This window comes from Scyliorhinus canicula, chromosome 2 (assembly GCF_902713615.1).
Source record: "Scyliorhinus canicula chromosome 2, sScyCan1.1, whole genome shotgun sequence".
NCBI lineage: Eukaryota > Metazoa > Chordata > Chondrichthyes > Carcharhiniformes > Scyliorhinidae > Scyliorhinus > Scyliorhinus canicula.
In genome coordinates this window covers 104,955,543-104,978,396 of record NC_052147.1, presented here as the reverse complement: position 1 = coordinate 104,978,396, position 22,854 = coordinate 104,955,543, and the positions used below count along the sequence as shown (strand labels likewise).

Below are 22,854 nucleotides of genomic sequence, written 5' to 3'. Positions count from 1 at the left end.
CTCAGACGAAGATTTCATCATTGGACGTGGTGACCCCAGTACCAAATCTGAACCGCAACTAGAGGTGTTATACATTGAAGACTCCGACGACGAGTTTTTCGGATTGGGGAATCTTTAGCCCAGCACATATGACATCCCAACTCGTGAGTGCAGGATTATGCTGTGGCCTGACGCCAAGAGACAGAGAGCGGTACAAGCCCATGGAGAGCGGCCTGCTGCCACAAAGAGAGTGGTCCATGACCGCGAAGGGTCCCCGACTCCACACAGAGTGTGGTCCACGCACCACGAAGGGGCCAGCCTCCACACAAGAAGTGATGACAGTCTCCACAGCAAGACCAATGCACGTTTCCACACAGGGAATGCTGCAAGAATCCACAGAGAGTGACACAAGCCTCCACTGCGAGCTCGTGGACAGACTCCACGATGGAAGCAACGCAAGATTCCAGAGCGCAATCCTTGCCTGAACAAGATCATGAAGGTCTAGCAATCTCATCTGAGCAACCAGCAGCAGATGATGCAAGGCTGCCGCACTCAAGTGCACAGCAAGACGACTATGACAGTCTACCATGCTCACGTGAACAACAAAACGACTATGACAGTCCACCCAGATTATTTGAGCCACCAGAAGAAGACTCTGACAGTCTACCCAGCTCAATTAACCGACAAGAAGACGCTGAAGGTCTACCCACTGTATGTGCGAAAAGTGACGAAAGCATCACAATTCCCACACAGGGGGCAAAATTCTCCGACCCCCAGCAGGGAATTGGCGCCGCGCCGATCGGCGAGGCCCGTGCGGTGATTCTCCGGCCCGCGATGGGCCGAAGTCCCGCCGCTGGGAGGCCTCTCCCGCCACCGAGGTTTGAACCACCTCTGGTGGCGGCGGGATCGGCGGCACGAGTGGGCCCTCGGGGTCCTGGGGGGGGGGGCGCGGGGCGATCGGACCCCGGGGGGTGCCCCCACGGTGGCCAGGCCCGCGACCGGGGCCCACCGATCGCCGGGCGGGCCAGTGCCGTGGGGGCGCTCTTTCTCTTCCGCCACCACCATGGCCTCCGCCATGGCAGAGGCAGAAGAGAATCCTCCAGCGCGCATGCGCCGGTGGTGACGTACAGCGGCAGCTGCCGCTTACATCACCACCGGTGCATGCGCGAACCAGCAAAGGCCTTTCGGCCAGCCCCGGCGCCGGGCGACGGGCCTGAAAGGCCGCTGCTGCCGGTTTTGGCGCCAGTAGGCGTGGTGCCAACCGCTCCAGTGCGGGCCTAGCCCCCAAAGGTGCGGAGAATTCCGCACCTTTGGGGAGGCCCGATGCCGGAGTGGTTGGCGCCACTCCCCTACGCCGGGACCCCCCACCCCGCCAGGTAGGGGAGAATGCTGCCCAGGATGTGCAACATGACAGCGAGACTGACTGTTCTCCGCTAGTATGTACAGAGGCACTCGACAGTCAAAGTGAGGCTACTAGTGACTCCAGTAACACTATGTTAATTCAAACCTCATCCATTCGGCCTGGACGGGGAGAATCACGAAACCTCAGAAGATTCAACTGAACCTGAATTGACTCCGGAGGGGGAGCATCAAGAAATCTCAGCTGACTCAAGTGAGCCTGAAATGACTCCAGGCGGGGAGCATCGGCAAGCCAAAGCTGATTCAAGTAAGCCTTCCATTACTCCAGACGGGGAGCGCCGCGGACTCAGTGATGGCACGCTCAAGGAAACAGCAGATGCCACAAAGGATGCTGACACGAGTAACTGTGTGAAGGACTCGTATTATCCACAGAGGGTGGTCGTTGAGTGCAGCAAACACAACAACAAAACCTACAAATCCAACAACGAAGATAACATCAAGAAGCGTACCAGAGGCGACACCATCGACGACAAGCACGACAAAAACAACAACAATGGAACTACGATTGGTACGACATGGTACAACTCTGCAAATACGGGACACTGTTACTGCTCAGCTCAGTACAATGACATACCATGGCGGGACGTCACAGATTGCATACATCGCTACCACAAGCATCGAAAGAAAACAAGAGATTTGACCACTTCTTGGTTACTTAAGCACAGGGATACTGACGGTGTTCACAAGGACATGCCGCCATCAACATCACCACCTCACCAACAAAACAAGAAAGCCACTCGACCATATTAATTAATGAACTTTGGACTCATACATATTATTTGGACTTATTGTATGATAATCACTGTCATCATGATTTGTACATGTTTCATAGAATTTATAGTGCAGAAGGAGGCCATTCAGCCCATCGAGTCTGCACCGGCTCTTGGAGTGAGCACCCTACCCAAGGTCAACACCTCCACCCTATCCCCATAACCCAGTAACCCCACCCAATACTAAGGGCAATTTTGGACACTAAGGGCAATTTAGCCTGGCCAATCCACCTAACCTGCACATCTTTGGACTGTGGGAGGAAACCGGAGCACCCGGAGGAAACCCACGCAAGGCACTGGGAGGATGTGCAGACTCCGCACAGACAGTGACCCAAGCCGGAATCGAACCTGGGACCCTGGAGCTGTGAAGCGATTGTGCTATCCACAATGCTACCGTGCTGCCGTGTCACCACTGATCTACCAATTTTGTTCAATTTGCTTTAACACTGTACAGAAAATATGTAACACAAAAAAAGGGGGGATGTGGTGATATACACAAGGAGTTAATGTAGATACACTAGGGCACTGTAAATACACAAGGGTTTAAAGTAAATACACTAGAACTATAAAAAAACACTAGAGGGAGCACCAGAGACATCATGACACACAGAAATTCAAATAAATAGGCCAGTAAGATAAGACACGACCAATGGGCAGTCAAGACACACCCAGAGGTGACACTACCACAAGGGGGCTACCCGTATAAAAGGACAGGGCACACATGCTCTTCCTTTTTCCACAGGTGACACTCAGAGATACAGGGGCAGATCAGGAAGCATCAGACCCACCGCATGGATTAGAGCAGACTGGTTAGTTAGACTGAGTTACTATAGTTAGATTAGCAGGAGAGTCGAACTCAAGTAGGAGAATTGTTAACTGTTCAATAAATGTGTTAAATCTATCTCCAAGTCTGAACCTTCCTTTGTCAGAGTATACATCAAGGAAGCAGCTTATGCTACGTGAAGAAGCATAACACAACATCAACCATTTATATCGACTCTTATCTTGTCCTCTGCCACCGTCTCAGACTAAACCAGGCTCTTTACTATCTTGGCACTTTATTTAATTGCGAGCTGAGCTATCAGCCTCCATCACAAAAACAGCCTTCTTCTACCAACAGGACATTAGTTGCCTCCGCACTAACCTCACCACATCTGCCACTGAAATTTTCAGTCATATCTTTGTTACCTCACTACCTGACAATTTCAATGCTCCACTAGCCAGCCTCCCATCGTCTGTAAACTTTAGATCATCCAGAATTCTGCTGCCGATTTAATACATCACCACTTCCCCATTGCCTCAAATTTACAAGTCTCGTCCTTGTGTTTAAATCCCTTCATGGTTTCCACGTCTTTGAAACCTCTTCCATTACTACTGCCTGGCCCCACTACCCTGAATTCTCTGTCTTCTGTTCATCTGACTCTGGCTTCTTGTGCATCACCACGTTCCTTTGTCCCCACCATAGAACATACATACAGTGCAGAAGGAGGCCACTTGGTCCATCGAGTCTGCACCGACCCACTTAAGCCTATCTACTTCCACCCTATCCCCGTAACCCAATAACCCCTCCTAACCGTTTTGGTCACTTCATCTTTACAGGGAGCCTCAGCCTTCCTGGAACATTCTCAGATTTCCCAGGTCTCTTGTTCCACTCAGAGATTTAAGTAATCAAGCACAGTTTAACACAGATCAGAGAACTGACAAACACTAATCAATTAAACCGTTGAACGCCACATATCCCTTCTTGTTTAAGGCCTTCACCTATTAACTTTCCTGAGATGATGTGTCAATTCATTCAACTCATGATTCCTCCCTAATTTTTCAAATGATGGTGCTCTTCGAATTATATCAATATGCACAGTAGTTTTCAATTTCCAGTTGAAAAGAGGGGTCTGAACCTGAAGCATCAACTTGTTTGTTCTTTCCACAGATGCTGACTGACTTTCTCTGATTGTCCTGCATGTCCTATTGTTTCGGATTTCCAGCTTCCTGCTTTTTGTTTCTTACAGATAGCGATGCGATGTTCAATTTGCAATTAATTGTTTCTTTTGTGATTTACACATTCTCTTTCCTTAAGTAAGATACTTCTTTGTGCTCACTGAAATGAGGTAGAGTACACTTCCACACTTTGAGTTTATACATGTGTTTACTGCAATGGGCATACATTGTGCTGCCTGATCAGAGCATTGTGCCTTAAATGGAGGCTGACCTCCAATTGTTAAGCGATGCTGCCACATAACCCAAGGGACCTGTGTGGAAATTGCATGCTAGATTCCATGGATCCCATTTTCCACAGATACCTTCATTGCTCGTGACCCAGTGTGTTGCAAGGCATTTACGGGGCCTTTCACTGTTCACTTGCTGCTGGATGTTTGAAAATGACTTTTGAAATACATCAGGGGACATTCTGACACACTTTGTTAAGATATCGCGAACACTCGAGCACCATTTATTCAAAAAGATTCCCGAAGGACCCCATCTAAAAGGGATGACCTTATATTAGCCAACACTGAAATCCATTTGCCACAGTTTTGCCCATTCATTTATCCTTTGAACATCACTTTTGACAGTCTATCAGCACAGTGGCAAATTTTAAAATGTGGATTTCTATCCCATCATTAATAAAACAGAAAATATTTAAGGTTCCAACCCAGTTTCTTGCAGGACACCCGTAGTCAGGTTAGAGAGCCTGCCCATTAATGCGATTTAATGCCCAAAATACAGAGTGCTGTTTTGGGTGTGAATAGCGGGGTGTTTATTGGCCTGCAGAGTTGAGAACGACCTGGCTATCAAACACGATTATTTTTTTTGGCCTTGGCAATGAACACCCCATCAAAGCAGCAATTACCTCATTTCCTGCACTGATGAATGGGGTATGATTTTTAAATGCTGCCAGGATAACTCCCCCCCCCCCCCCCCCCCCCCCCCCCACCACAGCCTCCGTACCCCCTAACACTCCAACTTACCTGTTAGTGGTCCTCAAGTCCCCTCACCCCACGTCATAAGGGTAGAGCACCCCCAGACCTGATCCCTGGCATGGGCAACTTGGCATCTGCCAGCTTGACAGTGCCACCAGGGCACTGCCAAGGTGCCTGTGTGGCAATGCCAAGGTGCTGGACTGGCAAAAGTGCCAAGGTAATCCTGCCCAGAGCCTGAGCACCTGGCAGACTCCTCCAGGTGCTGCTGTGCCTGGCCCATGTTTGTATGGACCAGTGCTAAACGGCTCCATGGCAAAGTCTGCCCCGGTGTGGGAGTTCACTCCCGGGCCTCGGGAGAATCGGGGCCTAATGGATTACTTAAATATGTAAATCTGGATCCAGCCCAGCGAGGGCGATATCCAGATTGGAACATTCGTGAGAACTCATGTAATTTCACGAGCTGTCCTGAACGTCATAAATCTCACGAGAGTTTTCTCGTAAGGTTTAATGGCCTCGTCGTGTCACCATATCGGGCATGACGAGGCCATTCGATCGTGCCCTCTGGATCCTATTGCTCAACCAGTTTCCTAAGCAGATCAATAATTTCTCTTTAATTTCTTGACCTTCAATTTCAGCTGATAATTTCCTCATAAGAGATTATGTAATGCCTCCTGGAAGTTCATCAATAATATGTATCAAAATTCCTCACTCCACTACTTTAGACACCTTTTCAAGGCATGATCATGATACCCTTAGATCATTGTACCCTTTATCGAATCAATACTGGATCTCTTTAGTTAGCTGAGTATATATGAGCTGTTCAGTCACTAGGTCCTTTGTTACAGACCTTAATTTCCCAACAACAGATGTTAAACTAACTGATCTATAATTCCTTGGTTTTACTTCGTCACATTTCTGAAAAAGTGGAGTGACATGTACAGATTTTCATTCCAAGGGAACGATTTGCAAATTGAGAGAACTTTGGAAGATTACAGTTAGGTGTCCACAACCTTATTCCCTTTAAAACTCTGGTATGGAAACCATCTGGACCTGGGCCTTGTCACTCTTTAGTGTCATTTTCACTACTGTTATTTTGCTTATGTTAATTTTGGCAAGTCTCTATCTCCGATTCAGTGTTAGTTTCTTTGAGACGTCTGACAGAATTACCTCTTCCTCTACTGTAAATGCAAAGTAATTGGACAGCATGTCCACCTTTTCATTGACAATATCAATATGACAATATGATATGGCCATGCTTTATTTCTCTAATGAAAAATTTTGAGTTGATTTCAATATGCCTTGCAAGTTTTTTTCCCCAATTCCCTTTTTGTAATTCTTACTTTTTGTTTTGCTATGTTCTTTGTAGATTTCCCATTCACCAGGATATATGCTTTTTCTTTTGCATTTTTTGTATGCTTTTTCCTTTAGGTTTATGTTACCTGTTTCACTGTCCGTGTTTTTTTTGCTAGCTAACAGATGCTGACCTAAATGGGAATATATAAATCGGTTCAGGATCACATTACTTTTTTCTGAACACCTTCCACTGATCTTTAGTCATTTTACTCATTTCCAGATAGGACCACAGGAATTTAAGAAATTGTGCAGTTGAATGTAGATAGTTTCTGCCTCATCCTATTGAAGTCAGCTTTGGCTAGATCTAGAATATTAGTAGCACTATTTTCCTTTTCAACATTATTTTTAACTTGATCACTGTTAAATTAATGTTCATCTGTTGTTAAGTGTAACAAAATTTGGCTCAATACTCAATTAATGGGGAGGTGGTGGCCTAGTGTTATTGTAACTGGATTAGTAATCCAGAGGCCCAGGGTGCTGTAGGTTGCTGCGTTTAAATCCCTGCATGGCAGATGATAAAATTTGAATTCAATAAAAAGATATGGAATTAAGTCTAATGATGACCATGAAAGCATTGCTGATGGTCACTAATGTCCTTCAGGGAAGGAAATCTGCCATGCTTACCCAGTCCGGCCAGCATGTGCCTCCAGACCCACATACGATGCAGTTGATTCTTAACTGACCGCACTGAAATGGCTTAGCAAGCCACTCAGTTCAAGGGCAATTAGGGATGGACAACAAATACAGGCCCAGCCAGTACAAATTTTGAAAACTAAATAGGATATGGCATGCCACCTTGTTCGTGTAGGATGTATTTCTGTGGAAAACAATCCTGAGCACATTCCAGAAATTCACAGTCTTTCTGACATGTGCTAGTCTGCTTATCTCAATCTATGTGTAAGTCAAAATCCCTTATTAAAATCATTTTGCCTTTGCTAATCTCTGCAGTTATTCAACCGTTATTACATGGCTGTTACCAGGGGACCAAACACAACTCCAGCTATACCTTGCCTTAATTCTGCCTGCTTATCTCCCATGATATCAGATCAAGGAAGCCACCTGAAGGGTGATAAGGCGTCAACGGTCACATTCGCAGGGAATATCGTTCATGGCTTTACTTTGGGTTCTTATGTGCCATCGTTGGACTGGATTGGAGCCATTCAAATGAAATGATGGGCGGGAGGGCAGGGATCACTGAATTACAGAATACTACAGTGCAGAAGAGATCCTTCGGCCCATGGTGTCTACACCGATGCATAAAAGGCCCTGACCTGTCCACCTAATCCCATTTGCTAATACTTGTCCCATAGCCTTGAATGTTACAGTGTGCCAAGTATTCGTCCAGACACTTTTTTAAACAACGTGAGGCCTTTACCACCCTCCCAGGCAGTGCATTCCAGACCATCACCATTCTCTGAGTAAATTTTGTTTCCCTCAAATCCCCCACTAAACCCCCCACCAGTCATTTTGAACTTGCGTCCCCTCGTAAATGACCCTTCAACTAAGGGGAACAGCTGTTCCCTATCCACCCTGTCCATGACACTCTTTAGCATGTACACCTCAATCAGGTTGCCCCTCAGACTTCTCTGCTCCAGAGAAAACAACCCAAGCCTATCCAATCTCTCTTTACAACTTAAATAATCCATCCCAGACAACATTCTGGTGAATATACTCTGCACCCCTTCCGTGCAATCATATCCTTCCTATAATGTGGTGACCAGAATTACACACAGTACTGCAGCTGTGGCTCACCAAAGTTCTATACAGCTCCATCATGACCTCCCTGCTTTTGTAATCTATGCCCTGGTTCATAAAAGCGAGTGTCCCATATACCTTTTTCACCACCGTATTAACCTGCCCTTCTGTCTTCAGAGATCTATGGACAAACACGCCAAGGCCCCTTTGTTCCTCAGAACTTCCCAGTATCAAACCTTTCACAGTATACTTCCATGTTAAATTACTCCTTCCAAAGTATATCACCTCACACTTTTCAGGGTTAATTCTATCTGCCACTTATTTGCCCATTTGACCATCCTGTCTATATCTTCCTGTAACCCAATCATGAAACAATTACTTTGGCGAAGGAAGTGAGGCCAGAGATTGGACGGCTGTTTGCAATGCCAGAGAGGTTGCGGGTAGGTTATTTGAGGAGGGCAATGAGAAAAGTTTTGAAAAAAGGGGCAATGCCTACGGAAATTGGTGCACTTACAATGTCAGTGAGGTGTTTTGGGCTGCATAACTACAACAATTGCATTCCAAAACCAAAGAATTGGTTATGAATCAAAGGAGATCTACAAATTTAGATTATTATTTCTCCATTACTCCTAAACAGATTTTACACTGGCTCACCTCCTTGCAGATCTTGCTGCACTTAGATGCTCAGGGGAATGGGATTCTTGTTACTATTTCAAATGACAGTGGCGGGAAGAGTTAATATCAGAGCAATATTTTTGTTCTAACTCGCTATATATTTACTTGCTTGGTTGCATTCTCCACCCTTTCATATTTACCATGCTTGTACATCTGGCTGGAACACCCCTGATGAGCATTTATGTAATTTAATCTGCCAGTTACTGGTAGGTCTGAAAAATATACAGTGAATTAATTTGGCAGGTGGATTTGTCACTAGCAAAAAAGTATGACTAATTAGGAAGAGGAGAATCCAGTGCTGAGTCTTATAAATGAAGCCACAAAAACCTCCCTTGTAGTTCATGCCTGTCATTGTGACTAAGAAGGGTAAGGTGAGAGGTTGGGCTCGTTAGTGCCCATTTGCAACGAGTGCCCTGACACCCCTAAAATGATGTCAGTGGCATACCTGGGGGTGAATTGCACCAAGTGCCATTATTAGTGGTGACATTAGCATATGTATTGTGAACATTTGCAGGAAGAGGAGGCAGATCATGATGGTAATCAGTTTGGGATGCCACATCTCTACACTGTAGTGTATAGGGTCCTAATCCTTCACAAGGTGCTGTGCCAAATTGGTGCTGTGCTCCTCCATTGACATTGACTGCAGAGTTTATAAGGCTCACAGCGCACCAACCCTTTGCTGTACATACCCATTGTCATTTTGCTGTTAGCTGCTCCTTCAGCGAGTTCATCTAAATCCTCTGCAGCAGAAACCACATGAGACTTTGCCCTCTAGCAAGCTGGCATCGAAGCTATCCCTGCCCTGTGCCTTGCCTGCAAGACACTCATGCCCCATGTCGCACCACATGCAGATTCCTCCTCCAAGATATGTGCAGTGTCAATATCCAAGCGAGTGGCATTGAATGTGAATACGGTGATGATGCTTTGTCTTGATCATTGATCTCTTCTTGGTCTTAATCTGTTACCTGGCCAGGTTCGACCACTTGTGTACGTAAAGGAAAAAACCATGGGAGTAACTTGTGCTACAGGGATGAGCAGACAATAAGAGGTTCATTTCCACACCATCTGCAATTTGTAAACTAGAGCGGAGTGAAGGGCAAATGGGATATGAAGAGGATTAAATACAAGGATAATTCTGGTTGTTTTAGCCTTGCTGCTTGCCTCTGTCTGTACAATGGGCAACATGATAACAGCCATAACTGTCTTCCTAATAGATATTTAGGACATGAAGGTGCACCTTTCCTCCTCCAATTAGCTCCTACTCCATCTTATCGCACGCCACCTTGTCCTGTGAGAGAAATTTAAATATCCCAATGAGTTTCATGCAATCTGTTGTGCTAATGTGGCTGTCATTGGTTGAAGAGCTAGGAGTGTGCACAAGCTGTGGGACGTGGGCGTGGCTCTTGCAGCAATACCAAATGTGTGAGGGCGAGTTGAAGCAAATGAATACCAGGCTTGTGCTCTGATTGATAGAGATTGGGGGGAGATGAGTGATGGGCGAGTTGTAAATTAAACAGTGGCTGAGACCAGTGATGCAATTAGTGGGATATGACATTTACAGATGCATGCATTGACATTGACTATCCATGTGAAGACACTGGACGTTTTGTGGCAATCCATCCATGTCCTTGCAATTTGACTCATGGCATTCACTTCCAGTTATCTGTTCCCACTGCCTTTTCACATGTGTCTAAAGAGTTTCTCTCTCCACTGCAGATACAGAATATCTCTCCTCCCTTTCACTTCCTCCACCAAGGCCCTCAGTGGAATTTTTGGAAACCTTAGAACTCGCTCGCTGCCATATGTCAGCCTTCGCTATTTCCCAAATCAGATTCACTTCCTGAATGACGTGGGTCAGTGCAGACTAGATGGGCTGAATGGTCTCCTCCTGCATTGTAGGAATTCTAATGCCAGTTCGGTCACAATGCACCTGACGTTTAAGAGGTGCAAGTAGACTAGCTTTAAGTGGTGCGTGTGTGAAAGAACAGAGCTTCAAATGGAGAGTTAGAAGATAATCTAGCTGTCAAAAACAGAATCATAAGGTTAAAAATAGTGCTTCTCCTACAAAGTAAGGATTAAAAATTAAAAGCAGAGTTCAATTGCTGGACTAAGGTTCAGACATTTGTAGACATGCCTGGGCATAATTCTGTGCTCAAAGACACTAACATCCTGTAGTATAGGATTTGTTACACCCTCCAACACAAGGCAGTTTCCAGATAAAAAGCAAGGAACTGGCCCTTACATCACCTCAACAATGCACTGATAAATTGTGAAATACCACAAGGTAACAATGAATAACCTTAAGGATGCCCCTAAATCACTCGACAACTGAATCCTGGAAACTGGAAGTAGCAAGAAAGTGACCACCAGTAATCTCTCGGTGTCTTGTTTTCTTGAAGGATGTTGACTAAAACAAGGGATTTTGTCCATCATGTGTGTTCAATATGCTTCTTGCTGCTTCAACTCTTTTATGGGATATATATTGGAACCACGCAGTTGGACTTTTCGACTAATTGGATTCACTGCAGCACATCTCAAGGCAAAAGTATAAATGCTGTATTTAGCAACAATAGTCTTCCCCTTAATTGGGATAAAGGTATCTCACTCAACTCTGTAGCTTTCTACTTGGGGATTTAAGCTAAATACTATTTCAATTGTTGATGGATATCTTAAATATCACTCTGTAACAATATTCAGATTTAAGACTTTGATTCTATAATCAAAACATGATTTTCTTTTCTTTTTGTAGAACTATCAATATAGTTGCAATTGCCTTACCAACATATGTGAATTAGTCACCATTAAGACACTCCTGTACAATTATTGTCCTCTATATCCAAATTCAAGAACGCATCTCTGTGGATTGTTCAGTGGGGAGGTATTGTCTTGGAGAGAGATGCCTGGACCCTTATCCGGGTTGTTGTAATCCAAGGTATTTGTGGCATTTTGCAATTTATCCAGTCAAAACTTATTTAAAAGGCTATCATAGAAACATGGCAAATAGGAGCAAGAGTAGGCCATTTGGCTCCTCAAGCCTGTTCCTCCATTCAAAATAATCATGGTTCATCCTCTATCTCATTGACATATTCTCGCCATATCCCATGACGTCTTTAGTGTCCAACGGGAGGATGGTAATATTCTCTTGTGGTTCCTCTCCTTCAGGGGGAGTTAGATTTGTTTTCAGAGCCATTTAAATGTCTGCAAAGCCTGTCTTTCTCAACCTTAAGAGGGAGTGATCATCTGAAGAGTACGCCAGATCTGAAATAGCCCCAAAAAAGCTGGCTAGGATTAAAATCCACTTCATGGGGAGGTTATGACTTTGGTTCTTCTGGTGATGCCAACAGCCAATGAACAGCATGCTTAATCCTGACTGCATGCAGTAATCAGCCAATGAGCAGGCAAGTTGATCTAATGCCTGCATTTCACTGAATAGGAGTGAGTTAATTGTGTATTGCAATCTCTGTGCCTTTTTTGGGGGCTGTTTCAATTTAGTTCCCATTATCTTTTGCCTCCAGGAAGGATGGCACAGTGGTGCAGTGGTTAGCACTGCAGCCTCGCGCTGCCGAGGACCCAGGTTTGATCCCGTCCCCGGGTCACTGTCCGTGTGGAGTTTGCACATTCTTCCCGTGTCTGCATGAGTCTCACCCCCACAACCCAAAGATGTGCAGGATAGGTGGATTGGGCACGCTAAATTTCCCCTTAATTGGAATAAAAAGAATTGGGTACTCTAAATTTATTTATTATTTTAATTTTTAAAATTCTTTTGCCTCTAGGCAACATTCCAAAAAATCATTACAAATTGAATTTAAGGTACTCAAACTTAGTACAAGCTTTCTCTCAGTGAATTACATTAATCCTATTTTCACCTTAAAAGAGCAATTTTACCATAGCAAGGAGTTTTTCAGTAAACCTGACTTGAGCTGTAACTCAAACTGTGTCCTTTGCTAGATGCCAAGTGAAGTTTCTGTTGTTGCAGAAACTGTGCATCCAGTAATTATTTCATCCTTTGACCTTCATTCTTATTCTGATTATGAGAGACGAACAACTAACATCAGCAGATATGATTGGTGACAGCCGATGTACTTGTGGGATATGCATTGTGTACAAGCATGGTACAGTGAAATTCTTCACCCTTTCAAGCACAAATCTCCCACACATTCCTCTCTCGAATACCAGCCGTTAGTCTTGTTTTATTCCTGACTTTTGCTGAGTAAAATAAGTAACCGGTGCCAATTCAAAAGTACGTTGTGAAACGTCTCCATCCTGGCAGCGTCTCGTTCACTTAATTAGCACCATGTAATTAGTTTTATAGTTTATCATCAAAACCCAGCCTAGCAAGCTGGGAATGCTGCAATAAAGTAATTAGGAGCTCTGTAAATCTACTTTCAAAGTTTTTCCCTTTGCCATAATGTACGAGTTTTGTTTATCTAGCAAGATAGATTTCGGGCAGGGTTTTCCAGTCTCGTTGCAGTGAATTGGAGATTTGACTCAGCGCCAAATTCTCCGTCCTTGCTAGAAGCGTGACCGGTGCGGACTGGCAATGGAGAATCCCGGCCTCCATCTGGGACTGAATTTTCCAGCCCTTCCCACCGATGGGAGCTTCCCGCCTCGCCAATGGCACACCTCCCCACTCCTGCACAGCTGGCGGACAATGCAAACACCATCAACATTGGGGACTGGAATATCCCGCCGTTGGCCAATGGTGAGCTGCCTCCGCTGCCCAAAAACACATTGCGGGGGGGGGGGGGGGGGGGGGGGGCGAAATCCTGCTCTTGGTAATTTGTTCAAAGATGTTCAGTGTTAATTACATTGCAAATTAGGAGGGTAGGGCACAGGCTCTTCCACTCCCACCCACCAGGAGGTGCTGCTGAATATAAAAGCTGCAACAAAGTCAACCTTTCATTGCGATGAGGTTCTACATTTCAGTATCATACATATCGACCCAACTGGAAAGAGATAGTCTTCACATTCTGTTAACTTCTGCTATATTCAGCATATTTCATTTGAAATTGTCCAAACCAGTGTTAAACACAAGGTGGAATTTTAAGCACAAGCTACATTGAGTGTAAATCAAGTTTTTGCACTCTTTGGGTCACACTGGAAACCAGTCATGCCCCTTAATAGCATCACTACAGTGCAGAAGAAGGCCATCAAGTCTGCACTAACCCTTCGAAAGACCACTCTACCTAGGCCCAATCCCACACCGTATTCCTGCAACCCTACCCGAGGGGCAATTTATCATGGCCAATCCACCTAACCTGCACATCTTTGGACTGTGGGAGGAAACCGGAGCACCCGGAGGAAACCCACGCACACACGGGGAGAAAGTTCAAACTCCACACAGTCACCCGAGGTTGAATCAAACCCGGGTTCCTGGTGCTATGAGGCAGCAGGGCTAACCACTGTGCCTTAGATTCAAATAACAAGTACGGCAAATTTCCATGGATAACATTCATTCCTGACTATTTGAGAGGCTCTACAAATCAAGCTGTTCTTTCATGCACAAAGACACGAGTAGGCATATTTTCAACAGATTTTAAATATTAAAACATATTTAAATAACTAAAGAAACTGTCGACACAAATGAAACAAATACAATGTTTAAGATAGTCTTTTTTTAAAAAGAAGTCATTTTCAGCGATTTTTTAATTGTGTTATCGGACTAGACACTCTTATTAAAAATGTTTAATTTCCTAAAACCATTTTTCAGCTGGAGAAATAAAACTTCACCAGGTTACTAAGTTTAAAACTTCAATGAGTATTCATCAATTCTAGAAAAGAAAGGATAAACAATTACATTTGATCACTGTGATTACAAGAGGTCATAGAATACTTTACTTTTGTGATGGTGCAAAGGGTTTGAATGAGTGCTTGATCCAAAAATTGGAAAATCATTGCAATTTCAAGTGCAATTTGCTTGAAATTGCCAATTGCGCCAAAGCAGAAGCTCTTTGTTTAATGTTTGCAAGCCCACACCTTTTGACTGGTATTGTGTTCATCCAATTTCACCTGAATCGTGCCATTTTTACCCAACGTGACAATGCATTATCGTCTTTAAATTAGCACCACTGAGCCACTTGTGCTACACGGTAGTTGACAACAGGAATAAGGGCCAATCTTCCAAGCAATCATCATTAGGTTGCTGCTCTGCTCAAACGTTCCCATGTCTCGATGCTGCTCCATATTTCTTCTGGGTCACCTGAGCCCAGCTTTCCCAGAAACGTGTAGCTCCTAGAACTCCGTTGCAGTGGGGGAGGGGAGAAACAAGACACTCTCCTTTTTATCGCACTGATTACTGTATAGTAATCTTAAAGGTACAGTTTTAAGTTAATGAATACGTGAGTGGATGAATGGGTAGCTTGGTAGAATGGGTGAGGGAAGTAGATAAATAGGGTGGGTGAGTAAGCGGGTCAGATGGGTGAGGTGACAGGTGGGTGAGGCAGCAAGTGAGTGAGGTGGCAGGTGGGTTTGACGAGTGGTCAGGTTGAGAGGAAGGTTGGTCGGGAGTCGGGTCGTGGAGTTGTCAGGTCAGGTCAGGGTGTAGTCGCCATGTCAGGGGTAGTCAGTCGGTGGTTGGAAAGTAGCCAGTGGATCAGGGAGGGTAATTAAGGTGTCAATGTTATAGCTAGCCAAATGTTAGACGAAGGGCGAGATTTGTTCTGATATCAGCAAAGGTTAATATCGTGTGAGGAAAATGGCATTGAGGTTGTTGATGGCATTGGCAGCTTTTTGCACTATACAGTGAGACACTTTGAACAAAAAGAAGGCAGGAGCACTACGTCATGTTGCTGGTGACGATCTCTGATTCACCTGCCCCACCATCAACTCAGTGCCATTTTTAAAGAGAACCCCAGCACACTGTAAACACATCAGGAAACAATCCTCACTCAGGTGCACTCTTGTACCGCAGCCTCCTCCCCCGCAACCCCCCCCCGCCCTCCCCCCCCAACACCACCCAACCCATACCACCCTAGCACGACCTTGGCATCAAGCCAGGATCCCCTGGCCTTACTATGGAAAGGCCCTCTCCCCCCTGAGCACTTCATTCACCTCTGAGCTCCCCTCGGGGTACTGCTCACCAGGTCCATGCCTTCTGAGATCAATTGTATTTCGCACTGTTCCGACATCATGCTGCAATGGACACATTATTTGACGTGGGTGTATGATTCTGGCGTATGGGCCCAATAATGAGATACTCATTTATTACAACGAGGGTACCAACGTTGATTGGTGGGAAATGCGGTTGGCCACTGATGGCATAATCAGGGCATAATCACTTCCTGCTTTGACATGAAATGTGACTTTGGTCTTTTTGCAATATTTCTGATCTCATCTCGAAACCTCTCCCCCCGTCGCCACCATAAAACAGAGCAGAAAATCCCAGCCTAGGGTTTTTCTGTCTAATACTAGCTGGGTAACCATTCAGGAAGCATTGGGACTGCATGAGTGGAAACATTTGTGGAGATTCCCGGAAGGAGGAGAATTGTCCGTCAGAAGTTGAAACTTCGATGGTGATTCCCATGCAGAATCCTCCACAACTTCAGGGGCTTGGCCCAGCGCCAGAGTGGTTGGCGCCCCGCCAGCCGGCGTGGAAGGCCTTTGGCGCCACGCCAGCCATCATGGAAGGCATTTGGCGCCACAGCAGCCGACGTGGAAGGCGGAGCCGAAGAGAGACTGCCGCATGCGCGGGTGCGTCAGCGGCTGCTGATGTCATCCCCGCGTATGTGCAGATCGGTGGGCCCCGACCGCGGGCCAGGCCACTGTGGGGGCACCCCCTAGGGCCAGATCGCCCCGCGCCTCCCCAGGACCCCGGAGCCCGCCCACGCCGCCAGGTCCCACTGGTAAGGGACCTACTCTGATCCATGCCGGCGGGACTGGCAAAAAACCAGTGGGACTTCGGCCCATCGCGAGCCTGAGAATTCGGGCAGTCCCGGGGCCCATTGAGTCACGCCGGTCCCTGCCATCCTCCGGGGCGGGCGGCGCGACTCACGCCTCATTGACTTTTGGAGGGCCGGAGAATTCCGTGGCCGGCGGGGGTGGGATTCACGCCGACCCCCAGCAATTCTCCGACCCGGCGGGGGGTCAGAGAATCCCTTACGTGGCTCGGTATCATACTTTCTTTCATCCAGTGAAGTGCCATGGGACTTCAAAGGCACAATATAAATGTATGCTGTTGTGGCTGCTGTGGTTGAAGGATACGAGGGCTCCAATGATTCTGAGCTCAAGCACTTTAATAGCAATTTGTCCAGATGAATATCTCACTGTATAGACTAGCTAGACTGGTGCGAAATGCCTGACATCGTATTAGGTGAAGGTTTGAATTATGATATAATTAACAAGCTGAATAAATTAATTTCTACGCTTACCCACATTTGACTGTTGTTTTGATGAGGGAAATATTTTATAATTACATGTTTGATGTTTCTATCTCCCTCCAGCATTAACAGACAAACACATTTTGCATTAGTCTAGGCTGTTGCTGACATGACAGTAAAATTTGGAGTCAATTGTGAACATCATTGTCGAAAGCCATGTAAAATACTGAAGAAAGTATGCATCACCTCATCTGCACATACACCCAGAGGACAGATGGTTCTCTATCTTACTCAAAATCCATTTTATTCATAGGCAACCATTGAGAAATCAGTGTTTAAATTGACACACTGAAAAATAAGACTTGTATTCTTTTTTCCGAATGTAGTACAGTTCAACAATAATGCAGAAGAAATATCTAAGGGATGTATTTAGAATCCATAGAATCCCTCCAGTGCAGAAGGAAGCCATTCGGGCCATCAAGTCTCCAAAAGAGCATCCTAACTAGGTCCACTCCTCCGCCTTATCCCCTTAACCATATAACTCCACCTAATCTGTACATCTGTGGACACTAAGGGGCCAATCTGCCTAATCTGCACATCTTTGACTGTGAGAAGAAACCAGGGCATCCAAAGGGAACCCAGGCAGAGAAGGGCAGAATGTGCAAACTCCACACAGTCAGTCACCCAAAGGCCAGAACTGAACCCGGGTCCCTGGAGCTGAGGAGGCAGTGCTAATCACTGTGCCACCATGCTGCCCAAAGCATTTAATATAGCATGCTTGTCACAAAAGCAAGCCGCTCAGCCCAACCAGGCCATGCTAATGTTTATATTCTTCTCGCTTATACCATCGCTATCCCCTTCGCCCTCAAATGCTTGTCTAGCTCCCCATTAAATGCATCCTCACTTCACTGCGACCACTCCCTGTAATAGCGATTTCCACATTCTCACAACTCTCTGGCCAAAGACGTTTCTTCTGAATTGCCCACTGGATTTAACTAAGGATCCTGATTTCCATTTCAGAAAAAAAAATGCTTCTGACCTAAGAATTCATTAACACCTCATCAGCCTTGCTGAAACGCATCAAAAGCTTTAATTCATTCTTATTATCAATCACTCTAGACCATTGGCTTAATTTTAGCAGTGGAGCTCGCCCTCCCCTCCCACCCCAATGGAATGAGCAGACGTCTGTCACTCATCATATGGTGATAACGAAAACACCACTTTGCAATGCTCTGAAACATAATTTAGGCCCTTCACATTTGCAAATCCAGGGTCTGAAACCTGTTTGAGGCCTCCACTCCAAAACCTCAGTGTAGAGCTAGAGGGATCGGGAGAACACAGACCACCTCTCATAACATCATAGAATCATAGATTTTCCAGTGCAGAGGGAGCACATTTGGCTCATTCGGCCCAGCGAGTCTGCACTGGCCCTTGGAAAGAGCACCCCACTTAAGCCTACACTTCCACCCTATCCCCATTACTTCCACCCTATCCCCATTACCCAGTAACCCCACCCAACCGTTTTGGACACTAAGGGCAATTTAGCAAGGCCAAGCCACCTAACCTGCACATCTTTGGACTGTGGGAGGAAACCGGAGCACCCGGAGGAAACCCACGCAGACACAGGAAGAACGTGCAGACTCTGCACAGACAGTGACCCAAGCCAGGAATCGAACCTGGGGGGATCCTGGAGCTGTGAAACAACAGTGTTAACCACTGTTACCGACAGCACATAAGGAGGCCATTCAGCCCATCGAGTCTGCACCAACCCTCCAAAAGCGCATCCTACCAAGACCCACTAACCCCCCCCCACCCCCTCCCACAATCCCTGTAACCCCACATTAAAACCTCATTTTCTGTCTGCGCCATTAAAGAATATCTACATAGACTTTAAAACATTTTTTTTTTAAATGGGCTGCATACATGTGGTTAGCACTGCTGCCTCACAGTGCCAGAGACCCGGATTCAATTCTGACCTCGGGTTACTGTGTGGAGTTTGCACATTCTTCCCGTGCCTGCGTGGGCTTTCTCCGGGGTGCGCCGGTTTCCTCCCACAAGTCCTGAACAACATGCTGTTAGGTAATTTGGATATTCTGAATTTTCCCTCTGTGTACCCGAACAGGCACCGGAATGTGGCAACCAGGGCTTTTCACAGTAGCTTCATTGCAGTGTAAATGTGAGCCTACTTGTGACAATATTAAAGATTATTATAGGTGGATTGGCCATGCTAAACTGCTCTTTAGGATGGGGTTATGGGGATAGAGCTGAGGTTTGGGCCTAGGTTAGGGTGCTCTTTCAGAAGGTCGGTGCAGACTCAGTGGGCCAAATGGCCTCCTTCTGCACTGTAGGGATTCTATGATTAACAAAAAACAAAGTCCAATGATTATTCAGATATTGAATTGTCAGGTACCTGAGCAAATACGAGCAGATTGTGGGAGAAATTGTATTGCTTGACAGAATATGACGCCCAACTATTGATTTAACGGCCCCTGGCAATCTATTTCTCACAATAACTTCCATTACTAAATGTTTGCTGTGTATAGCTGCTGCTCATTTTAGTGGGTTTTTCTTTTATCCATTCACAGGTTATGGTCATGGCTGGCAAGGTCAGCACTTATTGCTTCCCCTTAGACTGTCTTTGAAAAGGTGATAGTGAGCCATTTTGTTAAAATGTCATAGTCGGGCAGCACGGTGGCGCAGTGGTTAGCACTGCTGCTTCACGGCACCGAGGTCCCAGGTTCGATCCCGACTCTGGGTCACTGTCCGTGTGGAGTTTGCACATTCTCCCCGTGTTTGCGTGGGTTTCGCCCCCACAACCCAAAGATGTGCAGGATAGGTGGATTGGCCACGCTAAATTGGTCCTTAATTAGAAAAAATGAATTGGGTACTCTAAATTTATTTTTATTAAATATTATAGTCCACGTGTGACTGTTGTCCCAATTGTTGTTCAGATGGGAATCCAAGGATTTTGATCCAATGTTGATGACGGAATGCCAATGAAGTTCCAAGTCAGGATGCAATGAGTGAGGAACGTCAAGCTGGTGGCAATCCCTTGTGCTTACTGCCCTTGTTCTTCTCAGCAGTAGAGGCCACAGGTTGGGAAGGTGCTTTTGAAGTAGTTTTGGAAGTTACTGCAGTCAATGGTGCATGCTGCTGCTGCCTAGCAACGGCGGTGGAGGGAGTATCAAAGAAACAGACTGCTTTGTCCTGAATTGTGCTGGGCGTCTTGGCTGTTGATGGAGCTGCATTCGTCAAGGCCAAGTGGAGATTATTCGATCACACCCTTGAATCTTGTAGATAGTAGAATTGCTTGGGGGAGTCAGGGGGTAAGTCAGTCATTCACTGCAGAATACCCAGCCTCTGACCTGCCCTTGTAGCTGCAGTACTTATGCCCCTGATATGGTTAAGTTTCAAATGAGTGGTGGCAGGAATGTGATGACGGTAATGCTTACAGAATCATAGAATCCCTACAGTGCAGAAGGAGGTCATTTGGCCCATGGAGTCTGCACCAACCCTTTGAAAGAACACTCTGCACATGTCCACTCACCCATCCACCCTATTCACGTAACCCAATACCCAAAACTGCAGATCCCTTAACACTATGGGGCAATTTATCATGGCCAGCCACCTACCCGCGCTTCTTTGGACTCAAACCATGATGGGAATCACTCCAAAAAAATTAATTTTTAGTTTTGTGTTGGCATTTTCCAACAATTTCCCAAGGTGACATAAGGCCCAAGGTGAGATAAGGACTGTAATCCTCTGGTGATTGATGTGGCCTGTGATTAGAAATGAGTTTGGATCATTTATCTGCAGTCATAATACTGTGTCTTTTCTGGCATGGGTTTGAATGCAATGAGGAAGTTTCTCACATCACCATCTGTCTTCTGATGCCCTTTCCATAATCTTAAACTAAATATGTTTAGAAAGTTTTATTACTGGAATAGGAAAATACGAGCGATCTATAAATTCAATGTCGTTGAATGTCAAGGGACATGGTGAGATTCTCTTGTGTCAGGGGTACATATTCCCTGGTACTTGTGTGGCGCAAATGTTGCTAATAATTTCAAGCTTCAATGTTGACCAGGTTTTGCTGCGTGCCAGCATGGACAGCTTCCTTACTTGAGCAGTTGTGAATGGAACTGGACAGTGTGCAGACATCCGTAAATATCCCCATGTGTCAGAAGGAAGATTATTGATGAAGCAGCAGAAGATGTTAGGATAAAAGCAAAATATTGCAGATGATGAAATCTGCGACAAAAACAGAGAACATGGAAAAATCTCAGCAGGTCTGGCAGCATTTGTAGGGAGAGAAAACTGAGTTTACATTTTGAGTCTATATGACTCCACTTCAGAGCTAGAGAGAGGGAGAGATGTGTTGGATTATGCAGTGTATAATAGGTCAGTGATTAGTGAGAATTAGGAGAGACTGCAGCAAAGATGTAGCAAAACTTTTAAAAATGTGGCAGATAGCCCAGTGGGGAGTGAGGGGGTGGGGGGGGGGGGGGGGTTAGGGAGGGTTTTTGCAGAGGAACAAAAACTGTTTGGCACATAAAAAGTTAAGATGAAGGAGAAAGGTCACAGACTGAAGTTGTTGAACTCAATGTTGAGGCCTGAGAGCTGTAATGTACCCAATCGGAAGGTAAGGTACCACACCTCCATTTTGTATTGGGCTTCACTGGACCATTGCAGCAGGCCAAACTCTTCAAAATGGACGCACACGCTCTCTCTCAAGTCTCATGAGAATCAAAAATAAAGAATGATTGCAGCCTTTGGGCTAGCTTGAGTGCTAGTTATGACCTTCTCAACCTCAGTAGCTCCATTCTCGCGGTGCAATCGAGGGGTGACATCAATGCTCAGTCAAACTGTCACTGGAAAGCTGCCTCCAGTTACCCACTGGGTTCCAGCCTCAGCAGAACACCGATCGGATGGCGGGGAGACCCTAGAGCATCGCAACTGGTCCCGAGTTAGGTCCCTTAATTGACCAAATTGGCTACTTTCCCCTGGAGAAAAGCAAATTACTGCGAATGCTGGAATCTGAAACAAAAGGGAAAATGCTGGAAAATCTCAGCAAGTCTGGCAGCATCTGTAGGGAGAGAAAAGAGCTAACGTTTCGAGTCCGATGACTCTTTGTCAAAGCTAACAGACAGAGAAAGTGGGAAATATTTATATTGTTGAGTGAGAATGAAAGATGAGTCATAGCCACAGAAACCTAGGGAAACCGGGTGCTAATGGCCACAGATACCAAGGGGAAAGAGTGTTAATGGCAGTCCCCAGAGAGGACAAAAGATGTGAAAGGTCAAACAGCAGAGAAACTAACATCAGAGGATGAACTGTAGGGGGAAGGGAAGGGGGAAGCAAAGAGGAGAAAGGTGCAGGAAAGGTGGATAGGATTGGGGGGGGGGGGGAATTTAAATGTATATTCAGAAAGAAAGAAATGGTAAAAGACAGTTAAAATGAAATGAAAACAAATGGGTCGAGGTGGGGCTGATCATCTGAAGTTGTTGAATTCGATGTTCAGGCCGGAAGGCTGTAGCGTGCCTAACTGGAAGATGAGATGTTGTTCCTCCAGTTTGCGTTGTGCTTCACTGGAACATTGCAGCAGGCCAAGGACAGATATGTGGGCATGGGAGCAGGGTCTTTTGTTAAAATGGCAAGCAACAGGAAGGTCAGGATCCTGAATGCGAACAGATGCTCAGCAAAGCGATCACCCAGTCTGCGTTTGGTCTC

General features: G+C 45.7%; 1 protein-coding gene across 3 annotated transcripts in view; it reads left to right on the top strand.

Annotated features, from left to right (window-relative positions):
* The window catches only part of rgs6 (regulator of G protein signaling 6), an 823,132-nt gene that overhangs the window by 283,584 nt on the left and 516,694 nt on the right, over nt 1-22,854 (top strand). The window lies entirely within an intron of this gene.